A 16,562-nucleotide genomic window follows, 5' to 3' on the forward strand; every position below is an offset into this window, starting at 1 on the left:
ATATATAGAATTGGGCAGAATAGGAATCTCCCTAGAGTGTAGGTCTGTAAGAATGGAACAAGTCCTCGACTTATCCTTACAGAGTCACACACAGATAGCTTCACTGTGGCCATGATAACAGCCGTTACACGGTACTGAGAGAGGAGCGTGCACGTACACCGCTGTCCGGTGTCCGTAAAATTGTCAAGCTCCGTGTTTTTTAAGTATACGGACTGACACACGCTGTCTCTCTATAGTTTGGAATGTGATCAAACAGCAAATATACTTAACTGTTTGAAAACCAGACAAAACTAGAAGGTGGAGGTCTGTAAGAACGGAACATGTCCTCGACTTATCCTTACAGAGTCACACACAGATAGCTTCACTGTGGCCGTGTACTGTGTGAGGAGCGTACACCGCTGTATGGTGTGAAAAAATGAACGCTCAGTACCTCACCAGAACAAAAAAAAAATTTGGATTGCTTTTAAAAAAGCAGTTTGCAGAGCAGTGGGAAAACAGCAATGCAGCTATCAGGAAGCCTTATAAGGCAGCCTAACAACCAACACAGCTGATCCAGCAAAATATAGCCTCCACTTGCACTGCACACACAGTGACTGGTGTGTTGTACAGGCATAATCGCTAGCAGCAGAAGCAGTTTTTGGTGTCTTCTTCCCTGCCTAACGCTCTCCCTACAGAATCAGCAGCAGCAGCAGCTCTCCCTATTCTGAGATCAGCATGAGTAACATGGCGGTCGGCATGCACGCCCTTTTATACCCCCTGTGACACCCCCAAAGCAAGCCAATCACTTGCATGCCCTTCTCAAAGATGGTGGTGACCCCTGCCTATGTCATCACGTTGCCCACAGTTTCCGTGGATCCTGATTGGCTGAAAAAGGGCGGAAAACAAACTTTTGAAATGCGACTTTGGCGCTAAAGTTGCCGAGCTTGTGGCTGACCTCACCCTAGGGTCGGGTTTCGTTTCATGAAACCCGACTTTACCAAAAGTCGGCGACTTTTGAAATTTTTCGACCCGTTTCGCTCAACTCTATTTCCGAGCATGAACCTCATTTTTAAGGTCAGGCCACAGCAACTCAATCGGATTAAGGTCAGCAATTTGACTAGACCACTACAAAATCTTAATTTTGTTTTTCTTCAGCCATTCAGAAGTGGACTTGCTGGTGTGTTTTGGATCATTGTCCTGATGCATAACCCAAACGCACTTCAATTTGAGGTCATGAACAGATGGTTGGACATTCTCCTTCAGGATTTTTTTAGTAAACAGCAGAATTCATGGTTCCATTTACCAAAGAAAGTCTTCCAGGTCCTGAAGCAGCAAAACAACTCAAGACCATCACAATACCAGCACCATATTTTACTGTTGGTATGATGTTCCTTTAGTTAAATGCTGTGTTACTTCTGCACCAGATGTTGTAGGATATACATCTTCCAAAATGACTTTTGTCTCGTCATTTCACAGAGTATTTTCCTAAAAGTCTTGGGGATCATCAAGATGTTTTAAGGCAAACCTGAGGTGAGCCTTTATATTTGTATTGCTCACCATTGGTTTTCATCTTGGTTCTCTGCCATGCAGGCCATTAGTGCCCAGTCTCTTTCATATGGTGGCATCATGGACACTGACCTTTAACTGAGGCAAGTGAGGCCTGCAGTTCTTTGGATGTTGTTGTGTTTTTTTTTTACCTTTTGGATGAGTCGTCACAGTACTCATAAAGTAATTTTGGTCAGTCTGCCACTCCTGGTAAGGTTCACCACTGTTCCTTATTTTCGCAGTTTGTGTGCACTTTCAGCATTCACACCATACCGCTGCTCACCTGTCTGTGCTGGAGCACCACTTCTGCCTTACAGTTCATCGCCTCATATGTGACGTACCAACGTTAAACTCCAGAAGAAAATCCAGCTTTTTGACAAAGAGCGCTTGCCGCTTGAATCGTGTCAAAAGATGCCTGCATTCTCTTTTTTGTGAACACGCAATTTTAATCTTTGCTTCATGTACCTTGGAAAATAAAATGCACTTTTTTGGACTTTATCTGTGAGCTGGATTTTTTTGCTTTCTCTATTGTACACTAAACTCCACCTTGCATATGTTGGAGAGACGGCGTGAGCAGCAGCAGCAGGCAATAGTGGAGTTTAAGCTGCAGCACACAGTTGTTTGGCGGACACCACTTCACCATGAATGAGTGGGTCTCCATGAGGGACGTGTGTGCCATGTTGTGCTGCTTTCAATATTCCACCAGCATGGCCAGTGCTGATGATGCCATCAATGGTGTTACTAACCCACTTATACTCTTGTAAGGGCTTGAAAAAACCCTTCAGGTGAAGATGAATGAGGTGGTGGCACAGGAGGAAGTGGAGCAGGAGGACCAGGAAACATTCACACCTTTTATAAGGTATGTCATCCACACATGGCTCGGAGGATCAGTTCCTGTACCTACGGTGCTCACAAAATGCTCACAGGCGCATGGCTGGGGGTATACAGAGGACCCAGACCATAAGCCTCCTACCGAGGACAGCTTGTCATTGACTCTGGGCAGCCTGACACACATGATCCAATACATGCTGCTGTGGCTATGCAACAACCTCCAAAATGCTCCTATTATTACCAGTTCTGATTACTGAGTTGTCACCCTGCTGGATCCCGACTACAAGGACAACATACCATCCTTACTTCTGTTCTTGGACCGGGATTGCAAAATGCGTGAATACTAGCACATTAATAGAGAAATTATTGATGGCTTTCCCACGTGATGGGGGGGGCTTAGTTTAAGAACAAGATAGCGGCAGAGGAGGAAGTCGTTAACGCAGCTGCTGCACCCCCAACACCTCATCATGAAGGCTTAACATTCCACAGCAACCCACAACAACATCTGACATTGTCAATAACTGCAGGAGGCAGCATGGTCAAAGAATACCTGTCCACAAGACTCCATGTTATAACTGATGGGTCTGCCCCATTTACCTTTTGGGACTCCAAATTGGACACATGGCCTGTACTTGTCCCATATACTGATAAACTATTTCTTGATTGCAATAAAAATTATCCCTTTGTTTGAGAGTGCCAGATTCCACATATACAGAATATTATATTATAAGGTTTGGGACCCTATCAGTACACCTCCTTTTTGTCTAGCAAGTGCTGTTCTTTTTTCTAATTTTGAAATATCCTATAGTATGTGCACCCGAACGTTATGACAAGTGAAGTTTTCTCATACTCAACAGCCATTGCAGCAGATATCATTGCCCAGACAAGTGTTTCAAGTGAATTTTTGCAAATTCCAGCCCATGAATTCAAAAGTTGTGACTACGAACACGAACCTAGACACCTTATGAACTTAGAGCTACATTGTGTCACTATAACTGAATTCCTCCAAGACCACAGGATACCAAGAGGCTTTAAGCTGTGTGCACACACTGCAGAATCTGCTGTGGATTGATCCGCTCAGATTTTCAAAATCCGCAGATAAATCCGCAGGTCAAAAGACCTGCGGTTTATCTGCGGTTTTGCCCTGCGGTTTTACCATCTCCAAAATGGAGGAGATGGTAAACCGCTGCGGAATCCGCAGACAGAATTGACAAGTCAATTCTTTCTGCAGTTTAGAAACCGCAGAAAATCGGCGCGGAAAATTCCGCAGCATCTGCACTGCGGTTTCCATTTCCCATAGGGAATAATGGTACTGTACACCGCAACAGAATCAGCAGCGTGTGCACACAGCCTTAGGCATTTTTTTAGCGGTCTTCCCAATAAAAGCGCTATAAAACTGCTAAAAATAAGCTTCCCATTCATTTCTATGCATTTTGCACTTTTTGTGCATATTGATGCGTTTTTTACCGCGAAAAAAGCTTTGCGGTAAAAAATGCAGCATGCTCATTAATTTTACGGATTTTTCCGCATTTCTGGCTACATCTATGCATTTTGAAAATGCGTGGAAAAAAACGCATAAAAGCCGTGCATTTTTTGCGCAAAAAGCACACGGAAAACGCACAGAAAAAAACGTGCGGATTCTGGGAAGGGAGTCTGGTTTTCCAGCAGAAATTTTACCTTTGAACAGATCCTAAACAAATGCTCCTTTGACTTATTAGGCTGTGTGCACACGCTGCGGATTTTGCTGCGGTTCCACAGCGGTTTTGGCCGCTGCGGACCTGCAGCAGTTTTTGCTGCGGTGTACAGTACCATGATTCCCTATGGGAATCAAAAACCGCAGTGCAGATGGTGCGGAAATTTCCGCGCGGATTATCTGCGGTTTCCAATCCGCAGAAAGAATTGACATGTCAATTCTTTCTGCGGATTCCCCTGCGGTTTGCCATCTCCTCCATTGACGAGATGAAAAACCGCAGGGCAAAACCGCAGAGCAATCCGCAGGTAAAACCGCAGGTATTTTGACCTGCGATTTCTCCTGCGGATTTTACAAAATCCGCGCGGATGAATCCGCACCTAATCCGCAGCATGTGCACACAGCCTTAACGTTAACTCTAGACCATCTACACAAAGACATCAAATCTAACAAAGACAAGATCAAGTCCATAGAAACTCAACTTGCGCATGCTTCATCCACAGAGCAATTTACTGCTATTAAAGAGAAGACTCAAGAAACGCTCTCTGTGTACAACGCCAGGAATCAGAGAAGAAAAAGCGACAGAAATTTCTTACAAATAAAAGAGAAAAAGACACGCACTCTTGCTATATTGGTGCAGACACAATGTTGAGTTTTTTTCCACAAAATGCAGTCACAAAGACAAACAGCCGCACTCACAGATACATATTATTGCAAAAAAATGTTATTTATTTCAATCACCAAAATTATGCTTCACCGCAGTTTGAAAAGATAAGAGCTTCCAGAAGTATAAGGTTACATTTCGACCTTACCACAGGTTTTTTTCAAACCATACTGGAAAGAATAAACATAAAGCATATAAATTAAAAATCAAAAAAATCTACATAATATATATTTATGCAGTTGAGCAAAAATATAAACAAGAAAAATCCTTTTAAGTGCTGTAAAAATATTTACAGGTGTGTGACAAATCTTAGGCTGAATTTGTTTTTAAAACTGTGAGGTCATTGTTCCCCATGTTCTGATGCTCAAATCCATTAAAATCTTTTGTGAGGGTATTGTTCCCCATTGCTCTGAGGCTGAAAATATTAAATATCTTCTGTGGGGGTATCATCCTCCATGCGCTGTGGCTGAAATTTAGTGTAATATTTTGTGTGGGTATTGCTTCCCATGCTCTGATCCAGAAATTTAAAAAAAATCTTCTGTGGAGGGTATTGATCTCTATGCACTGAGGGTGAAATTTTTTAAAATTTGCTATGGGTGTATGCGGTGAATTTCAACAGCGATGAACTCGCCTGTGCACCATGCAACTTTCTCACGGTGCTAGCGGGGATCTAACCGAAGTCACCACAGTTCAACCCAGCTGGGAACGCAGCCACAGTGACGTCACCACTAGTCACTGAGACTCCGCTTGCGGTAGTTCATTTCCCAGTGGTTCCTGGACATTTTTGTCCTTAAGGATATCCAGCCATTGGATCCCTCCAATTCTCTTTCTGAATCCCTTAAAATCTGCCTTTCTGAAAACTAACCTTGATGTCTGAGTCTTCACAGGTCTTCCTCCTCTAGTTATCCAAAATTCTAAAACAGCATGGTCGCTACCTCCTAGGGTCCCAGCCACTTTTACCTCCTCAACCATTTCCTCCCTGTTTATAAAGATTAGATCCAAGGTAGCAGTTCCCCTTGTTTTGTCCCCTACCTTTTGGAAGATAAAGTTGTCCGCAAGAGAGGATAAGAATTTCCTTGACCTGTTAGTTTTGCCTGAGAGAGATTCCCAACAAATGTCAGGATAGTTCAAATCTCTCATGACAACTATGTCATATTTTTTGGAGAACTCGGCCATTTGATGCATAAAGAGTTCATCCATATCTTCAGCTTGCACAGGCGGCCTGTAGTAAATGCCTACAATGGTGTCCTTTCCATTGTTCTGTCCTTGTATTCTTACCCAAACAGTTTCCACAGAACTCCCAGTCTCTGAAGCTTCAATCTCTATGCAGATATACGCATTTCTAACATACAATGCGACACCCCCTCCTCGTTTATCAAGTCTGTTTCTTGCAAATAAGTTGTATCCTTCTAGTCTTGTATTCCAATCATGTGTATTGTCCCACCAAGTTTCAGTGATTCCAATGACATCATATTTCTTTTCCTGTGTTAGTAGTTCCAATTCTCCTTGTTTGTTGCCCATGCTTTGTGCATTAGTATAGAAACATTTTAGTTTGTGATTGGTTTCTCTTTCTCTAATATTTTTATTATTTAGATTTTTTTGTCTTTGTTCTTCCTTTCCACTTCTAATAGCAGAGTTCTCAATAGCATTTGTCAGGTGTATGGCTTTTTCTGGTCTTTTGCTTCCCTTCCCACATTGTTCTAGTTTAAAGCTCTCCTTATGAGTGTAGCAAGGCGACTTCCAAATACATGTTTTCCAGTCATTGTAAGGTGCACCCCATCTCTAGCAAGTAGTCCATCGTATAAGTAATTCACTCCGTGATCCAGAAATCCAAATCCTTGCTGACGGCACCATTGACATAGCCAGTTGTTCACCTGCAGAATCTTATTCCACCTCCTTGTTCCATGGCCATTCACTGGGAGGATGGAAGAAAAGACCACCTGATTGAAGATATACGATGACGCCGTAATAAGATCATTTTGTGACTAAAAAGTTAAATGTTCATTTTTTCCTTCCACGTTGCTTCTGTTCCTGTGAAACACGTAAAGGGTTAACTAACTTCTTGAATGTGATTTTGAGCACCTTGAGGGATGCAGTTTTTAGAGTGGTGTCACTTTTGGGCATTTTCTGTCATATTGACAATGTGAGGTGGTCCCTAAAAAAAAAATGGTTTGTCAGTTTGGTTGGAAAAAGGAGAAATCGCTGGTCAACTTTTAGCTAGTGATGAGTGAGTATACTCGTTGCTCGGGTTTTCCCAAGCATGCTCGGGTGATCTCCGAGTATTTTGGCGTGCTCAGAGAGTTAGTGTTTGCCGACACAGCTGCATGATTTACAGCTGCCAGCCAGCCTGAATACATGTGTGGAATTCCTAACAAACAGGCAATCCCCACATGTATTCAGGCTGGCTAGCAGCCGCAAGTCATGCAGCTGCGTCGACAGAAACTAAATTGTCGAGCACGTCAAAATAATCGGAAATCACCCGAGCATGCTCGGGAAAACCAGAGGAATGAGTATACTCGCTCATCACTACTGGGATCCTTTGAAGCGTTCTAGAGTTATTACCTCATAAAGTGACACAGGTGAGAATTGAAAAAAATTGTCCCGGTCACTAAGGCAAAAACAGGCTCTGGTGCGAAAGGGTTAAGAAGTGTGCCAAGAGCAAAGGTTAGGAAAGTGACATTTCTAAATAGCATTTTGAGTTATTTGTTTCACACTCTGATTTTAAGAATTCAAAAATTTGCACTCTGTTTCCTGTGCAATATGAAATTCTACAAGACTCTACAAATAAAAAGCAAATTACCTGTAAAAAAAAAAAATGGAAATTAATAGAAATCCACTCCTTATTATAACATTTATTAGGCAGATTTCTACACAAAGTAACTTAGAGTAAACCATAACATTAAACACTACCACATCATTTTTTAGCTGCACTAAATATGAAGGGCTAATGAGAGTTTCTAGTGTTTAGCTACCAAAGAAAGCAATAATTCAACAGCTGATTCTTGAATCCCAACCAGCCCAATACAAGAGGTGCGAGCTCGTTATGATGCCACCTTGCTTATTTCAGTTCTTCTATACAATTATACATTGGATTGCAATCATAAAGTACATTGTGTATCTTGCAATACAGCTATGTTAGGATTTCCATTTTACATGCTGATATTGCTGTTCCTCGGTGATAAAAATAGAAAAAAGACAATGCATTACAGGGATAGTAATTTACTCGGGGAACTGGGTGATAAAAATGGCAGTGTTCATGCAGGCCTTACTTTATTTCTGCATTTATAAGGTGAAACCAAATAACAATGACTACAGTATGTACTCTAGGGAAATTGTATCTTTGGCACTTTTTGGAATTAATGTAGAAGATTTATTTACCTTTCATATGTTCCTCCACCGCAGTATATATGCTTTAGTTGAAGCAGCAGTGAGAGGTCAGATTTGATGAGCCATAAGTTCAATCTCTGTGAGTTACAATGTACATTACGCATAAATAGGCAATATGATGGGGATATAGGTTTTATTAGAGCATGTTCTTGTTTGGTGCATAAAGTGCTGCTGCTGCAGTGTATTTTTGCAAAATCAGTTTTCAAATGTAAGTTATGTACATAATTTCTCAATTTAGTTTAACAATTTAAATGCATACAGTGTGCTATCTGAATAGCAATGTATACGGGGACAGAAGGCAGGATAACTGCCTAAATTATGATTTTATTCCAAAAATATGTAGTGATATAAAGCACTTCAGCTATAACACTGAAGGCATTGGCATATTGTAAAATTGTATTTTTTTATGATAAATCAATTTTCTATCTTATCCAGAATTAGCAACAGCAGTGTGATAAGTGCCCTTATTGTAATTCTGAGAATATATATTATACATCTTCTTCACTTTTATCTGTTCTGTACAGTAGCTACGGTATTTCCCTCTGACGCTGATCCAAAAGGTACCTACCGTTAACACTCTAGATCAGGCCCAAACTGGCCATATGCCCAACCGAGCATACTACCGATGGGCCACATCGCTCCATTACATAATGTGATGTTGTCACAGTTTTTCTGGCTGCCGGCACTTTGATTTTTCTGCATAGAGACTGTGAAGGATGACACCAGAGAGATCATGCAGAATCCCATCACTGCTACCACACGTAATGAACCTGCACCTCACCACCCTACCTGATGTCGCTATTACGTCAGAGGAATCACGTGGTATGTTCTCCGCACTTGAACCAATGCGATGTACCGCAACTTCTGGGGACACTTAAGGTCAGCTTGGCACAGTTTTACATTTTACATTTACATTTTACCATCTCTGTACAGACGGACCAAGGGAAGAATGGGGAGTGAGAGAAGGTGGCCCACGCAGACATTGACATGGCACCACACTCATTCACAACTCTGACAGGCTGAGAGGCTCCTTTCATTAGCACCAGTGAAACAGAGCACTGTCAGTCTGGTAGGACTACCACCAGTTCATTGTTAGATATAAGCCCGGTTCATTAATAGGATTATATCAGCCAGAAACCAGCCCCAGTAGCATGTGAATTTAAAACATGGCCGTGTGGATTCGTCGATCAAGATAAAAGAGCAGCCCAAGATTAAATAACATATTTAATCACCTTAAAGGCACATTAGGCAACACACTATATATGCAATGGTTGTACATAACAATGGTCAGATGTGCAAATACAAGTGGCATTACTAACTTATAAGCAGATGACACAAAAGTCAGTTACCGGCTTGATGTTCAGCCATTAGATGCTGGCAACCACATGGGAGGTGTGGGAGGTGTGGGGGCCAGCTATTTCTGCTTTCTTCCAACTCAATGCATGGTGTGACCTCCCTCGGCAGAGAATGAAGGCCCACAGTGTCGCATGTGCACTTAACCTCTTGGTCAGTCACTCCCTTTCCCGCCCCCTAGGATGATCCTAGTTTCCCTCCCACTTGCCCTGGCAGCTGAAACTTCAATACCTATGATGGATCATAACTTCTGTATGAAAGGCCATAAAGTGGTTGTTTTGGCGTCGTCGGATCTGGCTGGGCCCCGTTACACTCAGAGACCAAGCATGGCTCTGTTACCTGGCTTCTACTATCTGTTCTACTTCTCTCCATACTGCTGGTTGCTGGAAGGAGTCGAGACCCCAGCAGGCGTTCGGCTCTTTCCTGAGACCTCAAAAATGTAACCTGTATACAGCTAGTAAGTACGATAAGTCCATAACTCCATATGAAATTGTGACTCCAGTACAGCTGGGGGAATTCTTTCATCATATAATTAGCTTTACACTCTTAATAGGGATTCATCCTGCCAGGAATAGCTTGTTTCCAGCTATCTGCTGGAGGCATGAATTTAGCTTGGCCATCTACTGAGAATGGTTTCCTTTCTTAGCTTCATCCTTTGTCAGAGGACTATAATCTTGAACCGGATATGATAGTTGATTGGCAAGAAATTATAACCCCCATATTCTTCACAGAAGCAATGTATGCAAGCCCATACACACCCATGTAGAGTTCAGTACTGGACAAACAAAAGACTGGTTAAGTCAAATACTGACCATTGCAAGCATCAGGACTATATATAAAGGTGAAGCTACAACATTCTCCTCTCCTATCCCATGTGATTTGCTGTAAATCAGCTCTTATTGACACTAAGTGCAGGCCATGCTGCATCCTGCAATTTTTCTCCTCTTCCAGGTTCTGGGTAAGTTAATGAAATGAGGACTATGTGATAGACATGCAGCAGTCTCTGTCTCTTTTGTGATATACGTAGAGCAGTGTGTTTCTCATATGATGTAAACAGCAGCTTCAGTGTATCTTATGTGATATATACAGCAGTCTCAGTGTCTCCTATGTGGGTTATACAGCAGTCTCTATGTCTTGACTGAAAAAAACAGAAATGTAGACATTTTTGCTAATTTATTAGAAAAGAAAAACTGAAATATCACATTGTCATAATTATTCTGACCCTTTGCTCAGTATTGAGTAGAAGCAACTTTTGAGCTAGTACAGCCATGAGTCTTCTTGGTAATGATGGAACAAGTTTTCACACCTGGATTTGAGGATCCTCTGCCATTCTTTCTTGCAGATCCTCTACAGTTCCGTCAGGTTGGATGGTGAACGTTGGTGGACAGCCATTTTCACGTCTCTCCAGGGATGCTCAATTTTGTTTAGGTCAGGGCTCTGGCAGGGCCAGTCAAGAATTGTCACAGAGTTGTTCTGAAGCCACCACTTTGTTATTTTAGCTCGGTGCTTAGGGTCATTGTCTTGTTGGAAGGTGAACCTTTGGCCAAGTCTGAGGTTAAGCACACTCTGGAAGAGGTTTTCATCCAGGATGTCTCTGTACTTGGCCACATTTATGTTTACTTCAATTGCAACCAGTCATCCTTTCCCTGCAGCTGAAAAACACCCCCATAGTATGATGCTGCCACCACCATGTTTCACTGTTGGGATTGTATTGGGCAGGTGATGAGCAGTGCCTGGTTTTCTCCACACATACTGCTTAGAATTATCACCAAAAAGTTCTATCTTCATCTCATCAGACCAGAGAATCTTTTTTCTCATAGTCTCGGAGTCCTTCATGTGTTTTTTTTAGCAAACTCTATGCGAGCTTTCATGTCTTGCACTGAGGAGACGCTTCCGTCGGGCCATTCTGCCAAAAACGCCCGACTAGTGGAGGGCTGCAGTGATAGCTAACTTTGTGGAACTTTCTCCCATCTCCCTACTGCACCTGTGGCGCTCAGCCTCAGTGATCTTGGGGTTCTTCTTTACCTCTCTCACCAAGGCTCATCTCCCACGATTGCTCAGTTTGGCTGGATGGTAAGGTCTAGGAAGACTTCTGGTGGTCCCAAACTGCTTCCATTTAAGGATTATGGAGGCTAATATGCTCTTATGAACCTTGAGTACAGCAGAAATTATTTTGTAACCATTGATTAAAAACATATATGTGACATGCACAAGTGTGAACAAGTCGGTCAGACAATGCTCACACCACCCAATGGCTGAAACACAAGAAAACACAAAATGACGAATTTGCAAAAAACGTATCGACTAAATACCATGTATTTGTCATACAGCACTTGCTGATTATTAACATGCTTTTTACTGCAGAGTACTTTTGCAAATTCGTCATTTTGTATTTTCTTGTGTTTCAGCCATTGGGTGGTGTGAGCATTGTCTGACCAACTTGTTCACACTTGTGCATGTCACATATATGTTTTTAATCCGTTTTTTCCTTACTAAGCATGGTTTGGGAGACCCCACCCCTCTCCTGTGTGACATGCACATAAATGAGCTGTCTTACACCACAAGCCCATATACTAGGAGGCGCCTGTCTGTATCCTGTTCATTTAGACACTGTTCACATGTTCAGGTTTTAAATACATTAGATCGGGACTGCTTCGTGAAGGGTTACCGTGACGTGGTGAAGCGGCTTGGTATACATTTTTTGCAAAAAACGTATCAACTAAATACCCTGTATTTGTTATACAGCACTTGCTGATTATTATCATGTTTTTTACTGCAGAGTATTTTTGCAAATTCGTCATTTTGCCTTATAAGGCTCCCTGATAGCTGCATTGCTGTTTGCACACTGCTGTGCAAACTGTTTTTTAAAAGCAAAAATACTTTTCTTCATCTTTTCTGCACAGTTACCAAGGGTTCATTTTTCCACCCTTTTGTGTGTGCACTGTGCAGCAGTTCTGCTTATTAGGAAGCCTGCGTCCATACTTTGACTGAGAGCATCATTGTCAGCGTCCTCAAATCTCTAGTAAGATCAAAATCTCACCAATCCTATAGAAACTCTCCACCTTGTCATACACCATCCAATTTCAGCCTGTTACATTGAGGTGTAATCTCTCCTGGGCCAGAGACAATAGTTTTGCGTCCTCAAATCTATAGTGAGATCCAAATTCTCACCAATCCTATAGACACCCTACACCATGTCATGCAACATCCAATTTCAGCCTGTTACATTGAGGTTTAATCTATACTGGGCCAGAGACAATAGTTCTGCATCCTCAAATCTATAGTGAGGTTCAAATTCTCACCAATCCTATAGACACCCTACACCTTGTCATACACCATCCAATTTCAGTCTGTTACATTGAGGTGTAATCTCTCCTGGGCCAGAGACAATAGTTCTGCGTCCTCAAATCTATAGTGAGGTTCAAATTCTCACCAATCCTAAAGACATCCTACACCTTGTCATACACCATCCAATTTCAGCCTGTTACATTGAGGTGTAATCTCTACTGGGCCTGAGACAATAGTTCAGCATCCTCAAATCTCTAGTGAGATTCAAATTCTCACCAATAGTAGATATACCTTCTACCTTGTTTTACAGTACCATATAGCTGGTGGTATTTTGGGTACATTTCACAAAAATGAGCAAGTATGGTGGAAGACGCCATGGAAGTGGGCGGGGGTTGCAAGCTGGTCCCGATGATGGTGGTGGTGGTGGTGTTGCATCTGTTGGTAGTGGCAAAAGCACAATAGCACCTAAGGCAGGAGGTGTTGAGCCTGCGTCATCGTCTGGCTCCACAACGCCTTGAAGGCTCTCTTTTCTGGGAGTAGGTAAACCACTTTTAAAGCCGGAGCTTCAGGAACAAGTTTTGGCTTACACTGCTGACACAGCCTCCAGCACTCTCGCCTCCTCTTCTGAAGTTTCAAAAAATAAAAGCACTGAGTCATCATTGGAGGCTCCTGGTCAGGAACAACACCTTTCCTTGTGTCCTTCACCCCTACCAAAATTGAAGGATGTGGCAGGCCACACTACCGATTACTCCATGGAGCTCTTTTCACATACCATGCCTGGGTTAGCAAGTCAAATCGTGAATTCCCCAGTCCAAGATGAATCTGACTTGGAGTGCACTGATGCACAGCCACTGCTAGATTTTTCTGCTGGTACATTCACTCAGAGCACTACATTGTCCTTGCAGTGTACTGAGGCAGAATCAAACACTGATGAAACTCAGGTTCCCCTTCCTGCATACTATACCACCTTCCACGGTGACACAGAGGAAGGTGCACATGAAATTGAAGAGGAGGTGATGGATGACCCAGTTGTTGACCCAGATTGGCATCCATTGGGGGAAGAGGGTGCTGCTGCCAATAGCTCAGAAGAGGAGGAGGAGGATCCGCAGCAGGCAACGACATCGCAACAGCTGTTATCTGGCAGGACCGTAGCAGTCCAAAAACGTTTTACAAAGAACAAAAGAGTTGCAGGACAGCTTGGCCAGACGGTCAAATTTGCACAGCGTGCAAGGTCTCAAAATATCTTCCATAGTAGGAAAAGTGCAGTGTGGCACTTTTTTGAACAAAATCCTAACGATCAGGCAAAAGTTATCTGTAAGAAGTGCGCAAAGACCTTTAGCCAAGGGAAACATCTGAGAAATTTGAATACCAGTTGCATGCTTAGACATTTAACCACCATGCACTTGCAAGCGTGGACAGACTACCAAACCTCACGTACCACATGTGCACCTGCTCCGAATGAAGGTAGTCAGCAATGCAACATCGCTTCCCCCACTGTAAGCCCACCGGTTAGCATACCACCAGCAGCAAATGTCGAGGTGTCATCGCAAGGGCAAAGCAGTCATGGAATCACAATGTTATTGCTACGAAAGACTGAATCTAGGCCATCAGCAACACCACCAACACCATCACCAACCCTCTCTCAGTCCGCCATGTCCACCGCTAGTTCCACCATATGCAGCTCTCATGTCCAGCTCACCCTAACAGAAACTCTGAGTAGGACAATAAAGTACTCATCCTCTCACCCGTGTACACTGGCTTTGAACACCCACATTGCCAAACTAATCTCGTTAGAGATGATGCCCTACCAGTTGGTTGAAAGCAAAGCTGTCCGTGAGCTCATGGCCTACGCAGTACCACGTTATGACCTACCCAGTCGGCACTTCTTTTCGCGAAAAGCCATCCCAGCCCTCCAGGTGCATGTGAAACACCGCATTGTCCATGCACTCAAGCAATCAGAGAGTGGAAAGGTGCACCTCACAACAGATGCATGGTCCAGTAGGCATGGCCAGGGCCGTTACGTGTCCATCACTGCGCACTGGGTTAATGTGGTGGATGCAGGGTCCACAGGGGACAGCGGCGGTGAGTCAGTGCTGCCTAGCCCACGGTATAGCAAACAGTTGGTTGTAGGCGTTCGACCCTCCTCCTCCTCCTCCAGAAGCGAAAGCTCGTCCACAGAGCGCAGTCGCATGACCATTCCATCCGCAACTGCCAGTGTTGCACATGAGGTGTCCCACTATCGAACAGCTAGTGGTAAGCGTCAGCAGGCTGTGTTGAAGATGATGTGTTTGGGAGATAACAGATACACCGCGGAGGTACTGGCCGACTACTTGCAGTGACAAACTGAGTCATGGCTGGGCAGTCTACATCTTGAGGCAGGCAAGGTAGTTAGTGATAACGGCTGGAATATTGTGGCAGCCATAGCCTTTTCAAAACTCAGACACATACCTTGCCTGGCTCACACCGCTAGTTCCACCATATGTAGCTCTCAAGTCCAGCTCACCCTACCAGAGACTCTGAGTAGGACAAGAAAGTACTCATCCTCTCATCTGCGTGCACTGGCTTTGAACGCCCACATTGCCAAACTAATCTCGTTAGAGATGATGCCCTACCGGTTGGTTGAAAGCAAAGCTTTCCGCGAGCTCATGGCCTACGCAGTACCACGCTATGACCTACCCAGTCGGCACTTCTTTTTGCAAAAAGCCATCCCAGCCCTCCACGTGCATGTCAAAGACCACATTGTCCATGCATTCAAGCAATCAGTGAGTGGAAAGGTGCACCTCACAACAGATGCATGGTCCAGTAGGCATGACCAGGGCCGTTACGTGTCCATCACTGCGCACTGGGTTATTGTGGTCGATGCAGGGTCCACAGGGAACAGCGGCGGTGGGACAGTGGCAGCCATAGCCCTTTCAAAACTCAGACACATACCTTGCCTGGCACACACCTTGAACCTGGTGGTGCAGTGCTTCCTCAATAATTATCCGGAGTTAACAGCCCTTCTCCATAAGGTGCGAAGACTGTGCTCACACATCCACCGGTCGCCCATACACTCCAGTCATATGCAGAAGCTGCAGCGATTGCTCCACCTTCCCAAGCACCGCCTAATTATCGACGTTGCAACAAGGTGGAACTCCACCCTGCACATGGTTCAGAGGCTGTGCGAACAGAGGCAAGCTGTAATTCATTTGTAGGAGGATACACGAGCAGGCAGTTTGCAGGCAGACATAGAGTTGTCTGGTGTGCAGTGGTCGAAGCTGAAAGACCTCTGTAAAGTCCTTCAGTGTTTTGAGGAATGCACACGGCTGGTAAGCGCAGATGATGCCATCATAAGCATGAGCATCCCACTTATGCGTCTGCTCATGCAAACTTTGACGCACATTAAGGAGCAGGCGTCTGCAGCCAAGGAGGAAGAGGAGGAGGGAAGCCTTGATGACAGTCAGCCATTTTCTGGTCAGGGAAGTCTCGTGGACGAGGTGGAGGTGGAGGAAGAAGAGGAAGAGGAGGAGGAGGAGGATGAAGGGGATGATTATTTTGGGGAGGAGGATGCTTCTCAGGGGGCAAGAAAAAATGTTGGCGTGGCAAGGTCAGGTACAGAGTTTGTGCATGACTGGAGGGATGTGGATTTACCAGAAAGTGCTTCTCCACCCAGCACTCGCAGTGCATCATTGACACCTGGAACATTGGCCCACATGTCTGATTATGCCTTGCAGATCCTAAAAAGGGACCCCCGCATTGACAAAATGATGATTGATGATGACTACTGGTTGGCCAGCCTCCTGGATCCAAGCTATAAAGGCAAATTCCAAAACATCATGCCACAGG

This window comes from Dendrobates tinctorius, unplaced genomic scaffold (assembly GCF_039654945.1).
Source record: "Dendrobates tinctorius isolate UK_male_01 unplaced genomic scaffold, ASM3965494v1 ptg000003l, whole genome shotgun sequence".
Taxonomy (NCBI): Eukaryota; Metazoa; Chordata; class Amphibia; order Anura; family Dendrobatidae; genus Dendrobates; species Dendrobates tinctorius.